Raw genomic sequence first — 19,237 nt, forward strand, 5'->3', positions numbered from 1 at the left:
TTTGCCACATCTCCTCCAGCCTGGGAACAAAGACCACTGGCTAGTTAGGCTGGAGGCAGCTCTGTAGTAGATGTGCTAAAAACCAGTTTAAACAGGGAGAACGCAAGGCATGATTTGCACCAAACTGTTTTTATCTTCTGTGATGGTAGGCTCAATCATCCTGCAAAACAGAGCTTCCAGCTTTGCAGGTTCAGAAGCAGAGCCCCATGAAGACCCAGAAAACAGCTGGTTTGGACCGTACGCTGTTCCTGTCATGTGTTACACCAGTGCACACTGACACGCACTTCATGCTAGTCTATGAAAGCTAACTAGAGGTATTCTTTCCTTCCTATATCCTTATTCTCTGTTTGCAGGTGATCAAATACACATATTAATTTGAGAACACACTGCTTAAATCTGACAGGAGAAAAGAGAGTTTGAGAGTGAGTACTGGCCTTACTGGGGCAAGTGACAGACAGCTGGTCAGTAGCTGAGCCCTGGAGATGCAGGAGAGTTATGATGACACACCGCAGAGCTCTGTCCCTGCAGACAATCAGGAAAAGAGGAGGGATGTGCACAAGAGTGCATGAAACTTGGTGCCTCTGTGATCAGGCTGGGGAGTTTTTTATGTGTGGTTAAGAAGTTGTGCTAAATCCATCTATGCTTACATCTGTTGCAAATGAGAGATTGTGTGAAACACCTGGTGAAATATAAGCCCTGATTTTTTCTCCCCCACACATCGTGAAATAAGATTAAGGGAGTGGTAGAAGTAACCAGCTGAAATATGTGGGAAGTAACTGGCTGCTGGCTGCCTGCACTAAGGAATGAGGTGAGGGCCTGGGGCTGCATGGACTTAAATGAGCCCTGGTCCCCAGTTCCTGCTCAGCTGAGATGTCTACAGGCTTGCAGTTGAGCACTGTAGAAACTACGGATGCTTCTGTAGTGGTTTTAAGAGGCAGGAAGTTTTATTCCTCTTTTAAAGTGGGCTACAGTATTCATTTTAGCTGGCAATTGCACATAGGCAGGGAATTTAATTTGAGAGAACAAACGCCCAACAGTTTTTCCCTTGTCCCAAAGCAGCATGCTGGAGGGACTAGCATCCCAGCCCTCTCTTCCCCAAAGCTCAGGTACTGACTCGCCTGCAGAGGCTGCGGCTGGAAGCACAGCTGATCATCTGTTGAGTCTGGAGAAAATTTTTCTGGTTGAGACTTCTGGGTTTTGTTCAGCTGACAAACAGGAGTTACTGGAAACTCATTTGCATTGCAAGTGTGCATTAAAATGCGTGCAGCGTGTAAGGCTGGGGCTGGTGGAAGAAAAATGCGTGCAATTTGTGGAAACTGTGGATTGTTATGACTTCTGAATTGGCATATTTATATGCTTCATTGTTCTTAGAGTTGGGATTTTCTGTTTGTCAAATCTAGCGTGTGTGACATACATACCGTGACAGGCTTTTTTTCTCTTTCACTGAAGACCTTTTGATGCAACCAGTGTCGCAGCATAGCCATGACTACTGGACGATGGGCTAGATGACCCAAGAGAGATCCCTTCCAGCCTGAATCATTCTTTTCTGGGAATACACTTGCCAAGCCAAGACATTTCTTGAGAATTCATCACACTACAAATCACAGTTTGGGAATGAATACAAATAATGTCTGATGTCTCCAACTGAGACAGTATTTTTAATCCTCCTTTCTCAGTTGTCTAAACACAGTAAAATTGAAGGCAAGATTAAGACCTGTTACACAAAGGATCAGAAAATGTTTCTTGAGACATAACATTAAGAGGTGTTTTTTGATTTGGGGATCCCAAGTATTTTCCAGCAGAGGTGCAGAGCCCAGTGGAAATGTAATACAGGCAGACATGTACTGAATACCGGGCAAGCTCATTTATCTTAGTTGTCTTTTGCAGGAAACTTGAAGGAACTTCATGTGTTCATGTTCATGTGTTCAGTGGCAAAATCACTGATGTTAAGAGAACAGATTTTAAACTCTTAACCCCGCTTCATATGCTGCTGTATGGGACCAAGAAGTCATAATGTGTCACAGCATGTAAAACATTATGTCACCGTTTACATAAATGGTATTTCTTCTGGTCTAACAAATACACAAGTGGCAGCTATGAGAATATATCACAAGTTGGATATTCCTACATAAACATGAAAGATGCTACTTTTCTGTAAGATGCATTCAGCATGTCTCTCAAAGTACAGATTTACCAGACAAGGTCTTCTTGATCCCCAGGCCACCACAGAGCAGCCTCACCACTACCTCCATGGGCTCTGCAGACCACCACTGCTCAAATGTGCCTGTGGCAAGTCATCTGGGTTGTTGTCAAGACTCAGACCGTGGGGTGATGAGGTGGGTTACAGCACATGACTCTAGTCCCGTATGGAGAATGAGCTTATTGGCAGCATGAGAAAAGCATCAGCAGAAAAGAAGAAATAAATGTAACAATTTATAGTTTTTATCCTACAAGCAATGGGACAAGCTGCTGAAGGAAGGACTGATTGACCACTGCTGGTGCTGTCTAATGCTGGGCTTGGACTTCAGCAGCCAGGAATATGGTATGTGGGTGAGATCTGTAGATGGATGGGGATAAAGGGCAAGCCAGGGAAGTCCCCTTTGTTCAGAGCTGCTCTGAGTGAGAGGGCAGAAAACTGGCATCCTCTGGGGTGACGGAGAGGGTGACAGAAAAGCCCCATTTCTCATGAGGGTTAATACAAAGAGAAGTTGTACGGCTTCAGGCAAGAACAAGCTATCCCTGAAAAAAACAGGGGAAAATACAGTGTATTTTTAATGTTTGTGTGGCACTTTGAAGCTAGAAATTGTTATGAGTGCTAAGTATTTTGTTCCCTAATGTGTAAAATGGTGACTAATACTATTACGTTCTGTCATACGCGAGCCCCTGGGATGCAAATTCAAAGAGGCACAATAAATAACCATAAAATAAATTTTAAAAAAGCACAAAACCCCGTTTCCCATTTCAGTGAGAATTTCCTGATTGACAGCAGGCTTGCAGAGACATTTCTCCTCTCTACCCAGGCTGCAGAGCCCAGGCCCCTCGCAGGGAGAAGAGGGATGCTTGCTGAAGGAGTACTGAGAAAATGGGTCTGTCTGCTGCCGCCTTGCAGAGCAGCTGTGGATGGGCACTGCCCGACAGCAGGTGCTCTCAGTCTGTGCGGAACCGATGGTTACAGATCCCTCATCCCTTTCGAACCAGTGAACATAAGCATCTGTGCTGCCCAGCCCATACGGCTCCGAGCTGTTAATGCAAAGCTCATGGTAGCTTTTTGAGAGCCCGTCAGCAGCCTTTCCTGCAATAGCTCTGCTTCAAAACTGCTGCTTGGGGGAAGTGGCATCTCACTGCCACCCGGCCTCCCAAATCCCGCTGGACACCACCAGCGCTCTGCAGTCAAGGATACAGCCCTCCTTGGGCCTTGGTGGCCTGGGGGATGGCGGTGGATGCCATTTGTCCCTACTTTAGTGGGGTTAAGGCCACAATATCCCATAGTATCCCCGTAGCCAAACTGGTGAGATGTGGTTTAGTTGTTAGGGGGTCAGTCCTGGGGCTGGTACAGTTTAGTGTTTTTACCGGTAAGGTGGGCAAGAGGACAGAGCACACCTGTGACACGTTCCTCATGGCACTCTGGCAGTCAGTCTTTACAGGCTGTGCCACGGGCATGGTCCCAGCTCAGCCACCTCTAATGCCCCGCACCACTGGTGATGCCTCGCCGAACCCCAAAGGGGCGGCAGGCACGGATGTCCCTGCAGGTCCCGCTGGCCACTGCCGCCGGCTCTGCAGAGGGGCAGGCTGCTGGAGGCAGCATGCGGTGGGAAAACCCCATCCAGTGAGGGAAAAAAAAGCCACGGGGTTGTTTCCCTAAACCCAGATATAATAAGTGGAGCTTGATGAAATGTGGTCGGTGAGTGTGTCTTGCGTGTGGCTGTTTCTAGGGGAGTGATTTTTTTCTTTTTGCTTTTAATTAGCCAGGCTTAAATTAGCAGCATCTACTGTTGATATTCCTCTGTGAACAGCTAGAATACTTTCAATCAGGAGCCTTATTAATATGCAAAAAATTTGATTTGTTTTGATTTCAATCTGGAAGGGGTTTTTTCCCCCCCAAGTTTCCATTTCAGTGTCTTCTGCTCTAAACAAAGGTGAAATTACTGTGTCGTGGCCATGTAAGAGAGCTTGAGTTATATGGGGAAAGAGGAAGGACTTGATGGAGTTTTAGAAACTCCCATCTGGGTCGGTATTTGTTCTGCTGTATTTTACTATGCTGAGCCAACACAGCCGTGGGATGGCAGGAGACTCCCCCAGGCTGCTGAGCTCCCTCACAGGGCAATTAAAATGAACACGGTGTAACTTCTTTTGCTTTGCAAAGGCACTGGGACTCTTATCCACCATCTCCCCCCCTCCCAGCCTACAGTTTTGGACAGGAGGAAGGTACAAGTTTTTTATGCCTTCATTCTTGAATCACTTCACCAGTATATTTGCATTTCTATATTCATACTGCAGATGACTGATGCTGGTCTGTGTTCAGAAACAGGGCCCCAGCAAGCCTCACGCATGGCAGCAGGTTTCACTAGGTCTTGCTAAGAGCGTCAGGTCCAAGGTCCGTTTCCTTGCTATGAAGTTTTTTGGCTGATGTAGCAGCAGACTTCAATTGTTCATTTCTCTAATCTGGAAGCCTTTGGAAAGGTGAGGGTATCAAGATCTAAACTGGGCTAAAGTGGTGAAAGGGGTTGGCTGAGAGCCAGTTTTGGCCTGTAGAGCATCAGAGGTCTCCTCCCCACCTTGCAACAGGGCAGTGGGACTTTGTCAGCTTCTTTGTAGGCTCTGCCTGCCTTAGCACACTATTTAAAGACCACGAGGTCTTTACATCTGTTTCTGTGAGACACACAGATGGGGATGGTCAGGACTTTTTATTATTACTTGTACGAGTGTTTAGAAAACCCTGCTGTGTGTCATAACCCCACTGTGTTGTGCGCAATGCATATACAGAGAAAGCCGGGGAAATGCTGAAAGAAAATCTGAAAGGGGCCAAGTTTCTTGGCTTTTTAAGCCTCCTTGGCACAGCAGGAGTGGCAGGAGGAGAGAGCCATGCCCGCCCACCCTGAACCCCTGCAGAGGAGGCTCAGGGCACCCAGACCCTGGCCACAGCAGTGCAGGGGGAGGCCGGTGTGGGCAGGAGTTTTGCTCTCCTCTATTTCATGTTAATTTTTACAGGAAAAATTCCATTTTAATTTTTTTTTCCCTCTGAGAAAATCCCAGTTTGTCACTGTTAATCTGGGTTATGTTCAATAACAGAGCACCTGACTTTTCCAATTAAACTGTTTCCAGATACGGAGTTTTCCTTCTATGAACATATGGGGAAAAGTAAAATTTTTTTCCCTGACCAGATCTAACTATGAGACTTGGTGGACTCCAGTCATGTGCTTAAATTAGAAGAGACTAGATTCTTCAGATGTAGGTTAAACCGAATCATGTGGGGTTTGAACCAAGTGGACTGTGAAAAGCAGTGATTTACACAGTGTAAATCATCTGGTCTGGCACTATTTATCTTAGGCCAGTTGTGCAATTACAAGTGTTGAGTAAGTGGATGTTACCTGATGTTCATACCACCTCCCCACCTCCCAGGCAGAGATTCGGGGATATAAACTCAAGAACAGAAAAGAGGTTATCCCGTAACAGAGTCAGATGAGGACCTTAACAGGGGACAAAGTCCCCATGCTCCTCAAGTACAGGGTGATGCCTTCAGCTGGGGACCTGCCTGCGAGGCCACAAGCCGGGCAGAAAGTCAGGCACCAAAGTGGGGTTTTGAGTAACGTGCATACAGGACTGATGGGCAGATGCTGGACCGATGGCCAGAGGCTGTGGGAGTGCCACGCTGAGGGCATGCCAGGGGGCTACAGCCCTGGCCACTGTCTGTGCGCAGGGACACTTCATGTTCAAAAAGCCTGTGAAGAAAGGGATTTGGATTCCCCAAATATTGCCCTCCAAAGAAAAGAGTCCTGTGATTGAGGAGGTTAACAGCAATGCCTCTGAGGGCCATTTGCTTCAGTGGGTTGGAAGGACAGACTTTTGATGTGTGTTTTCAGCATTGCAGTTCTCTGACTGCAATTCCTCCTGTCTCTGGGGAACTGGAGCCCTGCGTGTCCCCGGAAATTAAAACAAAAACTGGCTTCTGTGGTATTTCCTGAAATGTGTTTTCATCTCATTGAATCTGTCCTAACAGCAGCCCCGAAGCATCCAAGATTTCATTTTCATCTAGTAGTGATCAAAAGCAACATCAGCAAGGAATAAATACACAAAGCCATGCTGCGGGGATATTAATTCACATGACAAGGCAGTGCAGTTTGCTTTATTAAAAAAGAAAGCTCATGTGAAGGTTTTCTTGGTCACCGAGTGTTTCAGTCACTGCAAACATCTGTGCTTTGCAATCTGCTATTTTCCTAGGTCTTGGCTTTGAGGGAGCAAGCAAGTTCCTGTGACTGAAGGTGCTGGAATTTGTGGCAGGCCTGGGACATGGGCAGCCAAGGACAGGGGCTGGGCAGGGGGCTTGGCTGCACCGTGCTGGAGGCATCGATGTTAACAGTATTTAGCTATTCAAAATTTGCTTGCTCATCCTAGCAGGGCTGGGGAGACTTTTTGCTGAACAACTTCCTTTTCGTTATTATTACTTTATTATTATTATTATTATTAGCACAAATAGAACTGCTTTGTTTACAAAGGCAGAAAAACCAACCCCACCTAGGCGGGCTGTCTTTCACACAGTCAGAACAAGCCAACTCCACCCAAAGCTGCCCACCACTGATGTGACCGACCTGGCCCTGGGGTTATTCTTGCCTCAGGCACGGCAGCTGCCTGCACGCCCTGGCCTCATTGCTGGGGTGTGGGGGGTGTGTGTGGGGTGCATCTCTAAGTTACTTTTCCCTGACAGCAGACACATCTCCCCCATGACAGGACGACTGATGCTGTTCCCTGGGCACCTGCTGTTCAAAGCAGTCACCAGGCTCCCCTTCCCTTACCGTGTCATTAAGCAGCGAAGACGTTGCCATTTTTAATTCGAGGCTTGTAGACAGTACGCTTTTAATTCAAGTAATAAAACTAGAAGGGCTTTTTCAGCAACACAGCTGCCAGAACGCGACTCAATACTTCTGGGTTTAGACTAGCTGCAAGTGGGAAGAGATCAAAACCCATTCCTGGAGGAAAAGAACTGCTGCTTCTCACCAGAGAGTTATCACACACTGCAGCTGACGTGGGAGATGCTGCCATTGTGTGACAGGTCTCTCTGGAGGTCCCTATGGCAGAACAACGGAAGTTTATTTGGAACAGTAAAATAATCAACTAGTTACATTGAAATCTAGTGAAGGGAGAATGCAGGAGTACCTTTCCTGGAAACACCCTGTGGACGTGCAGCAGTTCCTGGGGCACACGGGGATTATTTTTCTCCAAGAGTCTTCTGCAACATATCTCCAGAGTTGGGGTAAGTGCCGGCCCACGTGGCTGTCACTATGGAAACCAGTATTTTTACATCATAAAAAATAGTCATGTAAAACCCCTGTAGGCTGTCAGTGCTAAAACCTTTTGCCATTTGGCAAGGAATAGGGCTGTCGGGCGTATGGGGAAAGCAGTCTTTTCCAGAAGACTGTCCTGCTCTTTATCCATCGATGGGCACCTACTCCTATTCCAGCCGTCAGGGGAGGCTTTGGGGAGGGGAGCAGCTGGGTGGGTGGGTGCCCATCACTATCCGCCTCCTGCAGACACGTGCCTCAGCAGGGCGAGGTAAAACCGGCACAAAGTGCTGCCTCCTCAGACCTCCACAGATCTGGTGGTGAAGTTCAGCCAGAGATTTGGAAATGAAACGCGATTTACAGCGTTAGCAGCCACTTCAGTCCACAGCTGCTATTCACAGAGGAGCTGCCGGCTCTTGTAGAGAGCCCAGGAACACAAGCGCTGCCACGGCTACACATCCCAAACTGCAGGGAGACCAGGGTGGGAAGAGTTCAGGGCACGAGACCCCTATGCAAAGTTTAGTCATCTTAATAACCACTTCACTTAAAGGCACACATGGGACTGTGTCTTTGGATGTTGAGTTTTTGACATATGCCAAAGAGTTCTCTAGAATTGGGCTTTTCTTCCCAAATCACCAAAATCTTTAGCTGAATCATGGAGATGCCACACACTCAAAATACTAATACAGACTTCAGGTCTCTTCTCAATTCTGCTTTTTTTGTGCTGTCCCAACCCAGGAACGAACCAGCTCATCCTAAGCCCCTGCCTTACACTCTACCAACAGAGCAGCAGGGGGAAAAAAAGCTGCAGTGGCACTGGGGTGGGTGCCTGGTCCCAGCCTCCCTCCTGGCACCCAGCATGGTACCCGTGTTCCCTGAGAGCAGAGGAGTTTTCCTGGCGTGAAGTGGGCATCAGAGAGTGGCTGGCTGGGCTGTTTTGCACATCTTTCTCAAAACGGTCCCTGTGGTGGCGAGAGCTGCGTGCATTAAGCTTGCATGTGTGGGCAGCTCTTTCCTGCTAATGCATGGTTGGAGGACTAGGTCTAATCAAATGCAATGTAAAAACACATTTATTGTGGCACACGTAATGACTCTTGTTAAAGAACAGAGGCAACTTTGCCAAAGCACCATCATTATTCTTGGAACTTCCCATATACATGAAGACAAGGAGTATGACGCAGCAAAGTCTCCACTGCTTTGGCTTTTAAGCAGGGAGAATCTCCTTAGAGGATGGGTTTTAAAACTTCTCTGTAGTTTACGTGATCTTCAGAGACTGCTTACTCTCTTCTGTTGTTTACACCAACCTTTGAGCGAAACAGTTATATAGCCTTACTTTGTGATTTGTATGCTCTTTGTGGAGCCAGCTCACTGCACAATGGGGAGGTTCTGGCGCGTTTTATGTGCATTTTGGGGCCTGACCATATACAGTGAGGACTCTTGATTTTTCTAAAAATGCATATCATATATACACTTGCATTTGTGAACTGTAAAAATCACTGTCAATCACTTACCACAGGGGTGACAAAGCTGGGCATCACCAGGCACACTGTGCTGCAGAGCAATCACCTTGCAGCAATGCATCCAGGGCTATGGAAGTCAAGTGCTGAAGTAGCACGATGTCTCTGCTGCCCAAGACCTACATTTCACAGCTGTTTCACACACAGCGAGGTAATGTCCACTCAGTGCTGGTGCTGTCAGCTGAGCAGTGCTTGCTCTCTGGCTTGCAGTTTTCCCATTGCCTGCCTTGCTGCTGCTGCTGCTGGGGTGGGCAGCTGTGGTGAGGCAGCTCAGCCTCAATGTCTGCTGCAGGGACGCCATCCCCTTCCCTGCCAACTCCTTTTTTGTTTGTTCATTTTGCCTTTTTCTTCCTGTTTTCCTGCTTTCTTTACTATCAGCCATCTTTTCGCCATGTGCTGGTTAAAGCACAAGGCCCACAGAAAAGAACACAGAATAAAGAGATGGGAGTTTGGGTATGTTATTTAATCTGATTAGCCTTCCTATCAAAATCCTACTTTGTTTTTCAAAATGGTAGCTGTGAACAAGCCTTGTCTCTTCTTCCTTAGTGTCACCTCTTGCTCACCGTGTTAAGATACCTGGAGACCTGTTTCTGTGTTTTCTTCCTCCTACTGAGATGCTTTTATAGCACTGAAATAAAATCTGACTCAGGTTTGTGGGTACCAAAATTCAGTCCCACCTACCGTTTGCTTTGCAATACTGCCTGAAATACCATTTTAATTTCATGTGAGTTGTTTGCCAAAGAAGCAGCCCAATTAAACAGACAAAAAGGAAACCTGCTAATGGCACTTTTCATGAGGAACATCCTCAGTAAAAAGCAGCGTGCATGTGAACAGGGAAAGTGAGAGATGCTGAGCCCTACTGTGCCTGTCAGCTTGGCTTTTGCATGCAGGGGAAAAGAGAACAAATTTTACAAGGATGCTACTCTCTGAAGTGCTACGTGCACTGCTGGCGATCCTGGGGAGGAAACAAAGACAGCCATTCAAAATAACTGAAGAACAGCCATAGTACTAAGTGCATGTGCTGAGAACATAAACCCCATCAGATTTAGACTTTGAAGAGTTAAAGAGTGAAATGAAATATTATTTGCTTAAATACAAAAAGCACTTTTGGAATAACAATGCCTTAAAAATAAAAAAAAATTCACAAGAATACAGCCCGGCATTTCAGCTTTGACAGACTTCGCTCTTCTCCCCTGCTGCCCCCCCCCCCCCCCCCGCCCCTGAGCACAGTGTTTTATAAAGATTATAAAATTAGGCCTTTCAATAATTCACATAGGGGGTATTGGTTTTTTTGGTAAGCTACCATTTTTTATAATAGCACACCAGTAGGAGGACAGATCTGGAAAGCACCAGAAAGCTCTCCAGGCATACCCACAGACTGGGGGCTACCCAGAAACCCGGTGAGCCCCTGTTTTTCCAACTCAGCAGACAGAAATGGGGTTGGCACGAACACGAACTGTAGGTGCTTATTTAAGAATAACACTCACAACAAATTGAAAACGCATAAACCCCACTATTTATTTTTTGCATTCACCTTTCACTACAGCACATGCTAACATCAATTACTTCTAACTACTGAAGAGAGCAAACAGAAATTGTTCCATCACCTGAAGCTGACAGTTGGCTATTCAGCCTGTGATCCACCTCGTGAGATGACACGATCAGGCTCCTTAATGATCAGCAGGAGTGCTTCATTTTCAGCAGCAGTGCTACATTATGGCATGCATTAATTTGCTAGGAAATCACTTTAGAAGAGCATGAACTGTGATGGAGTCAAGTTAGAAACAGGGAGTACAATACACGCCCCAAAGGTACCTCTGAAGTGTGATCCTGAAAAATTCTTTAACAATGAGACTGAAAATGACTTGTCTCCACATATCATACTTGGCTAAGTATGGAGATAGTCTACTGGGTCACCCAGCAGCAAATATTAAGCGTTAATGGCCGGACTCGATGATCTTAAAGGTCTTTTCCAACCTAAACGATTCTACGATTAACCTATTTCAAATGTTATGCGTATTCACAGACAGAAACCGAATAGGTCAAACAGGTTTATGGCTCACAATAGAAGATGAAATGGTGTTTAGTTCTATAAATGAATAGCTGCTCATGCAAGTCGGTGTGTGTGCACAAACGTTGGTGGGGCTATTTCATTGTTGCCTCCTGTTTCTAAAGAATTGTGTTATTTTACTCCACGGAACAAACCCCGCAGTGAAAGGTATCAAGCTTTAAGACAAGGTTATAATGAACCATAAGACTACCACACAGAGCACACAGTTTGTGTCAGCAGAGGATACGTTTAATAAAACAGACTTCTTGCGTGTTGGGTTGACAAATTCACACTCCTCCGTGCCATAGTGCCTGAACCAGAAACATGGTCTTGCTTTTCCTCCCATCAATGAAAAAAAGCCAATGCTAGCCTACAACAACAGGTTGCTCTCTCCTAACCTATGAGTGAGCTTCCCATACATCACTTTCATTGTTCATGGTGTTAGTTGTAGGCTTTTTGCTATGAAAGGAATTCAGGGTTACTCCCATAGGAAGCCCACCTGAACACAAAGATTAGGACGGGTCTAATGTAGCCACCTTTGTCTCCTTTCATTTATATTTCCAGGCTGTCCCATGCTATTTCTGGTCTTATGTATATCCTGACTCTCCCCTATGTCTATCTCCCTGCTAGCAATCATACATCCAGGATGGGATTTAAGTAATTTTTACTGCCGACTTCAATCAAATGAGTTAAGATAACAAAGAAAACTTTCAAAAAAATACTTCATCAGCTCTAAATTACCTTGATTGTTTGCCCTCTGCCTATCTTCACTCTTTGCTTTCAGATATACCCAGTGTTTTATGTCACACAAGAGATCAGCCAGCCAACAACTAAGAGCATATAGACAGTCTATCCTGGAGGGCGGGAGAGGAAGGGAAAACCCACCAGAGAAAAGCCCATCCTGAGCCTGAGAGCAGATGGCTGCTTTCAGAGATCAAAACTGATCAGCATTTCAGTTTGACTTAAGGGATTGTATAATGGCCATCAGCTTTGTGCTGACCTCCGTGAACATGACCCAGTTTTGGGTGGAAAGCACTCTGCTGTAACCCACTCCCCTCAAACTAACATCACGCCGGTGCTGCAGTACAAGGGAGGAGGCAGGGAAGAGCCTGAATTGCAGACCTGAAACGCATGGCCCGTGTTACAGCCACTGCGGACAGGGTCGATTTGAGTGTGCTTTGCCATCCCTCTACACCTAATAATTTATGAGGTGTTGCTTAAGCAACGCAAAATCAAATGTTTTCTCTATTGTAAGGACAGCAGCTGTTGGCACCACCCCTGGATAATGCCACTGTTTATTTTTGGTGCTTTTTCATTCATTACAACACTTCTAGGGCTGTTTTAGTATCATTTCCAAGGGGTCTGGCTTCTTTCCTGGTACATGCAGCATCTTTTACAGAGAACGTGTGATCAGGTGTTCAGACAGGGAAGGGATCAGGACTAGTCACAGGCAAGGACCACAGACATGACTGTCAGGGAGCATGCAGAAGGTTTTTTGGTGTTTTTTTTCTCCTGTTTGCCACAACTTAATAAAAGTTACCCGATCCTTAACATTCACAGGGCGTGCAAAGAGGCAGTGACCGTGCTGCTGTCAGCACTGCCCTGTGCCTGCTGAAGCACTGCTCTGCACTGCACAGCAAGCCAGGGTCTCGGGGCCAGACCCACAGAGATATTTAGGGGCCTAACTTCTATTTCAGACTTCAGTGGGAGGCCGGTACCTAAATAGGAGTTGAGCACCTGATTACCTTTGCAGGTCTGGGCTTGGGCAGAGGCAGCCGGGACGTGCTCCACATCCCCTGCCTGCCCATGGAAGCTCCGCTGTGGCCGGTGGTCGAACTGTGGTGCGGTGCAACCCTGGTGTTGTGAAGTAGCCGTTCTCCAACTGGTGACGGCCTGATTCACAACACCAGCTGCTGCACGGCACCCGAGGGGGTCCCAGCCGGGCTCCCCACTGCTGGGCTCCTCCACGCTCCATCTTCTGCATCGCTGTGTGCTGGAAAACAAAGCGACAGGGTTAGGTCTGTTGAACCCACGGGGTATATACTCTTACCTCCTTAAAATACGAAAGTGTGAAGGGTGTCTGTCTCCAAGAAAAGAAAGAAGTAAGAGTGGCAAACTGCCTCTGCACTGAAGACCTACCACGCCACAGAGGTGGCCCTGCAATGCAATGCCAGTAACGCGTACAGCTGCACTCCTGCTGCTCGTTTCCTGCGCTCCTCTGGGGAGGCTCAGAGGCTGGCAGGCAGGGGAAGCAACCTAGAAACTCAGCCAAGCCCTCAGAGACACAGGAGAAACGGGCCGCTTTTTCACAGACCCCAGGACATTGTCAATTGGCGAACGGTGCTGTAGGGACTGTGCAGCTTCCTGAGCGTGCTGCCGCCATTAACCCTCACGCCTGTAGCCCAGCTGCTCCTCTGAGGTGAGCAAGATGCCAATGTGCACATGGCCCTTCCCAGAAGCTGCTCAGCATGTTGGAGGTATTCAGGAAGGTGCCTCCACTACACATAATTACTGCTGGGCCCCAGGAACATCCCAGTTTGCAGGCCCAGCGCTCCCCCCTGAAGTGCCCATCCCTCAGGAGCTCATGGAAGCTGAAGGACACAATCCACTGCCGACCAGGAAAGTGGATGTTCTTTTCAAACCACACCAGGAGTTATGGATTCTGGGACTTCCATATCGCTCAAGGGAAAAGGAATCTCCCTCACCTGCGCGGGGCTGCCGCTGGTGAGCACGCTGGCTGTGGAAACTGCGGGCAGCCTGGCCCTTGGGCGGCACCGGGGCGGTGTTGCAATGCTGCAGTACTGCAGGAATGGCCTCCGAGAGGGCACGGGGCCAGGTGCTCCTGCAGCTTTTCAAGCAGACAAAAACCAGGGCGGAAACAGACATGTGCTTCTCCCCGACCCCCCTCAAAATGCTGCGCTGGTGGTACAATGACTTGCTTGACATGGTTGGGTTGTTCTTAAGGGGTTATGCACAGCTCCTTATTGGGCTCGTCTAGGCACACGCAAAAAATAATAAACTTCATCCTGTGTATTACAGACTTGCCTCAGCAAACAAAACCCAAAAGAAAGCCGAGTTTCTGCCAATCGGCTCAGGGCTATCTCTGTGATGAGGACCCATTGCAGGAGTCCTTAAGCAAACCAGACAGAAAGCTGCGTGAAGCCTAGCAAACCTCCAGGGAGGAACTGCTGGGTTTTAATAGTTCTCCTGAAATAGGTTAGATGTGGAGGAAAAACTTCCAACCCTGCTGACAAAGGAAGCGTTCCCCCCCCCAGCCCATGCCCAGCGCCCAATTTAATCCAAAGGAAACATCATGCGTCGTCTTTCCCCTGCAGAGAAGGAGACATGGCCATGTTTAGTCCCTGGGCAGAAGAGCAATTAACATACACACGAACGGAAGATACCCCAAGAGAGACAGGTTATACGATTTAGTCACTGTTGGAAATGAAGCTAAATTTCTTGACACCTGTGCATGCGTGCACACTTGTAAAGTCTCAGTCGTGTTGTATTAACAGAGCTTTTATTTAAAGAGCAGTTTCTGGCATTTTAACACATTGCAAAAACCCCAATGTATTTATATTTTATGTGTATCTATTATTCAGCCTTCAACCCTGAAAGGAAGAGCCTGAAAGCTGAACTTGTGTTGTGGCTGGTGCTGATCAATGGTGACATGATAATGCCGGATGAAGGTGAATCATCTCCCCTGAGCAGATCTTTCACTGCGTGTGATGGCACTGAGCACACTTGACGAAGCACATTGTGTCACACACAGAGTAATGCCAAATACTTCTTGTACGTTCTCTGCTCCCTGGGAACACTAAAGTCTGCCACTAGTACTGTGGGTGGGAAAAGAAAAACAAACGATATGAGCTTTTTTCAAGGTTGTTTAAATCTTTCTGAAACCATCCATGCAATCTGTGCTGAAGTATATCAGACTACTTATAAAAAGCAGGCTACTGTATATGCGTTGCCTGTTCCCTGGAAGAAGCCAATTTAAAAGCCTTTTCAAGTAAAAAACAGTATTACATGTTGTACAAGTGAGAAATGAACACTTAATCTACTTTCTCTCCTCTTAATGTACCAGAGATGGAAGCTGGTTTTCTGCTTCTATACCCCCTCAGTCAAATAGTCCAACATAGTCTTAGAGTACATCTGAGCTGAAATTTTAATATTCTTTCATTTTTACTTCATATGATTTTATTCATTCATCTATTGGAAATAGCTTTCATGTTCTTTAACGCTACATGGTTTGAAAGCTTTCTTACGATGCTAGATTACACATATGTAAGCGTACAATCTCCTAAACAGCTGAGTAACCAGCAGCTAGGGAACTGCACTCCCCCGTGCCGTCCGGCTGGCAGGATCTAGAAGCCCTGAGGAAAACCACCAAAACCAAATATTTACTTTAGGATGACACTAGTGCATTAGGAGAAGAATCTCATCTCCTAGAAATAGGAAAAAAAACTCCTCAGTTTTGGGGGAAAAACCCCACCCAACAGTAACACAGATAATCTTGCCTAGGAATGAGCTTTTTTTTTTTTAATATTTAGAAACAGGAAAGCGTAACGAGGAACCGTGCCAACAAGCTGGGTTTTGTATGCCAAGTTTCCAGGTGGTAAGCAGGACTCGAGTGCAGGGTCACCACAGGACTCGGGACATCAACTCCAACCCCATCCTACAAGGTTATTACCACCCTTAATATCCCATGCAAATAGATTTCCTTGCTTTGGTCACAGCAGTTTATTAATTCAGCGCTCTTGTCTGGTACATCTTTATCCTCTGCAGGTTAATCCTGCCAAATTCCTTTGCTGTAGTACATGTCACACAGCATATAATATCCAACAATGCAATTTTGCTAATCCTGTTTTATCAGCTTTGTTGCCCTGTCTGGTCAATCCAATAGCAAAAAACTGCACATAAGGTTTTTTGCCAAGATCTCTCTCTTTTGCGTGTGTCAATCCCCCCCCCCCCCCCCCTTGCATGGTTTCAATTAAATGGTTTGAGAGCAGAACATAGCATTTGGATATCCGCCAATGTCCTTCAGAAGCAGAATGTCAAGGCACTTAATTATATAGGTCTCCCAATTCTTCCAGGCGCCCCACCTACCCAGTCAGCTGAATTTACTAAATGCAAGTGTAAAAAATCAGCTCAAATCTCTTTTTAAAACCCTCTTCATGCATTAAGGACTTGAAGATGGCTGAATAGCGATATATTTATCGCCCATTATCTTACTAAAAGATTAAACAAATGAGTAAAGACTGTCTCATTAACAGTTCTTTGTTGTCTTGTTTACTGTTTAGTGGACTCATTAACATTAATTATTAGAAGAGGAACATCAATTATTGCAATAACCTTTGTCAAGCCTAGCAAACTGACTGCTAAACAGCAAACGGATCCATGTTTATCAGGCAGGATTTGCATGGACATAAAGAAGAAAAAGAAAAGACCCCCAAAATCCTCAATGCTGCTCTAAGACAGCAGAGATCCAGCATCACTTGTTAATTCTGGCATCAGTGGAGCATCCTGCTCCAGACCTCTAGACAGAGAATAAAAGGGTAAATTCTGCGCTTAACTCCACAAGACCTGCTTACCCAGCTCTAAGTGGCGAGATGTGAACTGAACAAAGGGATCCCTACTTCCTCTGGCGCTCGCCAGGCTGTATTTATTACACTAATTATTTTAACGCAGGGAACAGCCCTTTCTCTCCCTCGTCATCAGCGCAGTGCATATGCTTGTATAAATATAACACAGACTGCAGCATCGATTTCAGGATGCTCCGTCAATGTGCTTGCTAGAGCTGACTGCTTTACTGCCACAGGTGAAGGGCATTTTTACACTGTTACAAGATTACGGCTTGGGCTCCCCCCTCTTCATCCATCTGATTTCTTTTTCCTTTTGCGAAAACCAATTCCAGGTGAAGATCTTCTCCTCCGCCTGAGCAGAGATTCAGCGTTGTATTGGTATTTTAAACACACCATATATTTCAGCAGCTCTGGCAGGAGTTAAATATCAGCAGTAGCACATCCATTATTTAAAATACCGTGAGGAAGAAGGCTGAGTCACTAAGCTGGATCTGCCACCTCTTGACATTCTTTCTCAGCCTAAATACAAGCGCCAGCCTATGCCCAAGAATGAAATGAACCTTTTCAGAAGGACCCTGAGCCAATTCCAGGGCTTGTAAGATTATATTTATATACAAATAGAAACAAGGGCAGCTAAGCGCTGCACTTTTTTGCAGATGCTTCCACAGCTACAGTTACATGCTGTGAGCTACTGAGAGAGAATACTCAGATCGCCCCTTATGCCAGCCAGGTTTCAAAGGAAAAAAAAACCTTGCAATTTCTGAAAAGCTGCCTTGCAACCGCTGTCCCATGCTTGGCATCACCGGGAGCCTTCCTCCTCGCCCCACAGCCCCACCAGCATGGTCCACCAACACCTTCTCCCTTGCTGCCCCTTGTAGCGCATCTGCTCTGTCTGAATCTCCCCACTAATTAAAACATGAAACAATTAAGCTGTTGGCTAAATTAGCAATTCTGGCCCTACAGCCTCCTGGCCAGAGAGAGGTCTGCAGAGATGGCATAGCCTGTTACCTCGGCATGAATTTGTGCTGACAGGACAGTCCATCCGTCTTCACGTCTTTAGACAGCTGTGCTTACCTAGCAGAATGTAAACATCTCTGAACTTTGCTTACTGGATAAAAGGAAGCATTAGTTTCCTATTGCATTTCCTCCTACAAGATCAATTATACATGTGGGCTAGACACAGCATCCCTATGTTTGTAATTAATCTCGTAAAGGAAGAACATCTCCTCTCAATCGATTGCTATATTTGTATGCAGCCTTCCTGCAAGAGAGGGAGTAGCAGAAGAAAATAAAAGCTGGTAGCAGAATAATAATCAGCTGATCCCTTATAAAGGCTGGTACGTGCCATATATGCACAGCAAGATGCTTTTTTAGTGTGCTGATTTTCTGCTGGAAAAATCAGGCTACAATCAATGTTGATCATTAACACCGGGGACTTCAGGATTGCTTTTAGATGTCCTGATAGAGGGACTTAGTTTCACGACAGCGAAATTCAAAAGGATTTTCTGACTTGTTTCTGATGTTTTTCACCTAAACAATAAACGTGTACTTAAAAATCATCTTCCAGCTGCTTTACTGCCTCTTGCTAAATGTTATCGGTTGCAGACAACAAAACCGAACACCACATGGTTGTACAGTGCCCTGTTTGTACACGTGAGACTCCCTCCCACCAACACATCTGCTCATAAAGGACATCCCATTCACTTTTTCCTTACTGTTTATTAGGAATGTTTAAAATTCAGACTAAGGAAATATTTGTTAAAAAACAACCCCAAACCTCCATACTACAACCTGCTAGATCATCTATCCACTTCATGAAGGACAACTTCTTGCTCTTCTCAGGGAAAGAGGAGTGTGCAAAGTTACTGCCCTTCTGAGGCCAACAGAGACTCAAACTAGTGGGTAGAGGGACTCAAATGCTTATAAAAAAGCAGAAGGGAAAGCAAGCGCTCTTCAGCAGTTCCTAGGTCCCAGGCCTGACTCTTGCTGCTGTTTTATGTCTGTTTCATCACACAAAATGCACTCAAACTCACTGCCATCTACACTGGGCCAGCACATTCTTTACAATGAGAAAATAAATAAGTCTCCAAGACCTGTTTAGATGAAACATATGCTTCTGATAGGTACTGTACTAGTCTAGTATGTCACTGCCCATTTTGATTTAAAGGACGAATAGGAAGATTTGCTTGCTGAATGCAATATTGAGACAAGTCGGAGCCTTTCCCCCCATTACCTGAGTAGCAGCAGGACTGGGCTGCTAACATGGTAGAACTTCATACAACCTGCTTTATAGGCTTGAAGATTAATGCCTAATGCTTGTATGTTCAAATATTCAGAAGTACTGAACTGTACATGTCTGGGAGGAGGAGAAACACCCCCCCCCCATACATTTTAGGAAACTGATTTACAGCAATAGAGAACAGCATAAGTAAAACAGCACTTTAAAATAAAATGCAAGTGTGGTATTATCTACCCGACTGCCAACACTAAAGCCGCATCAGCAGGGCCTGTGAAGACCTGGAAGCATCCTTCTGCCCACCAGCATCCCACTGTCGGAGCAGGTAACAACATGGTCCTTGCTAAATGCTCCGC

This window comes from Falco biarmicus, chromosome 4 (assembly GCF_023638135.1).
Source record: "Falco biarmicus isolate bFalBia1 chromosome 4, bFalBia1.pri, whole genome shotgun sequence".
In the NCBI taxonomy this organism is placed as follows: Eukaryota; Metazoa; Chordata; class Aves; order Falconiformes; family Falconidae; genus Falco; species Falco biarmicus.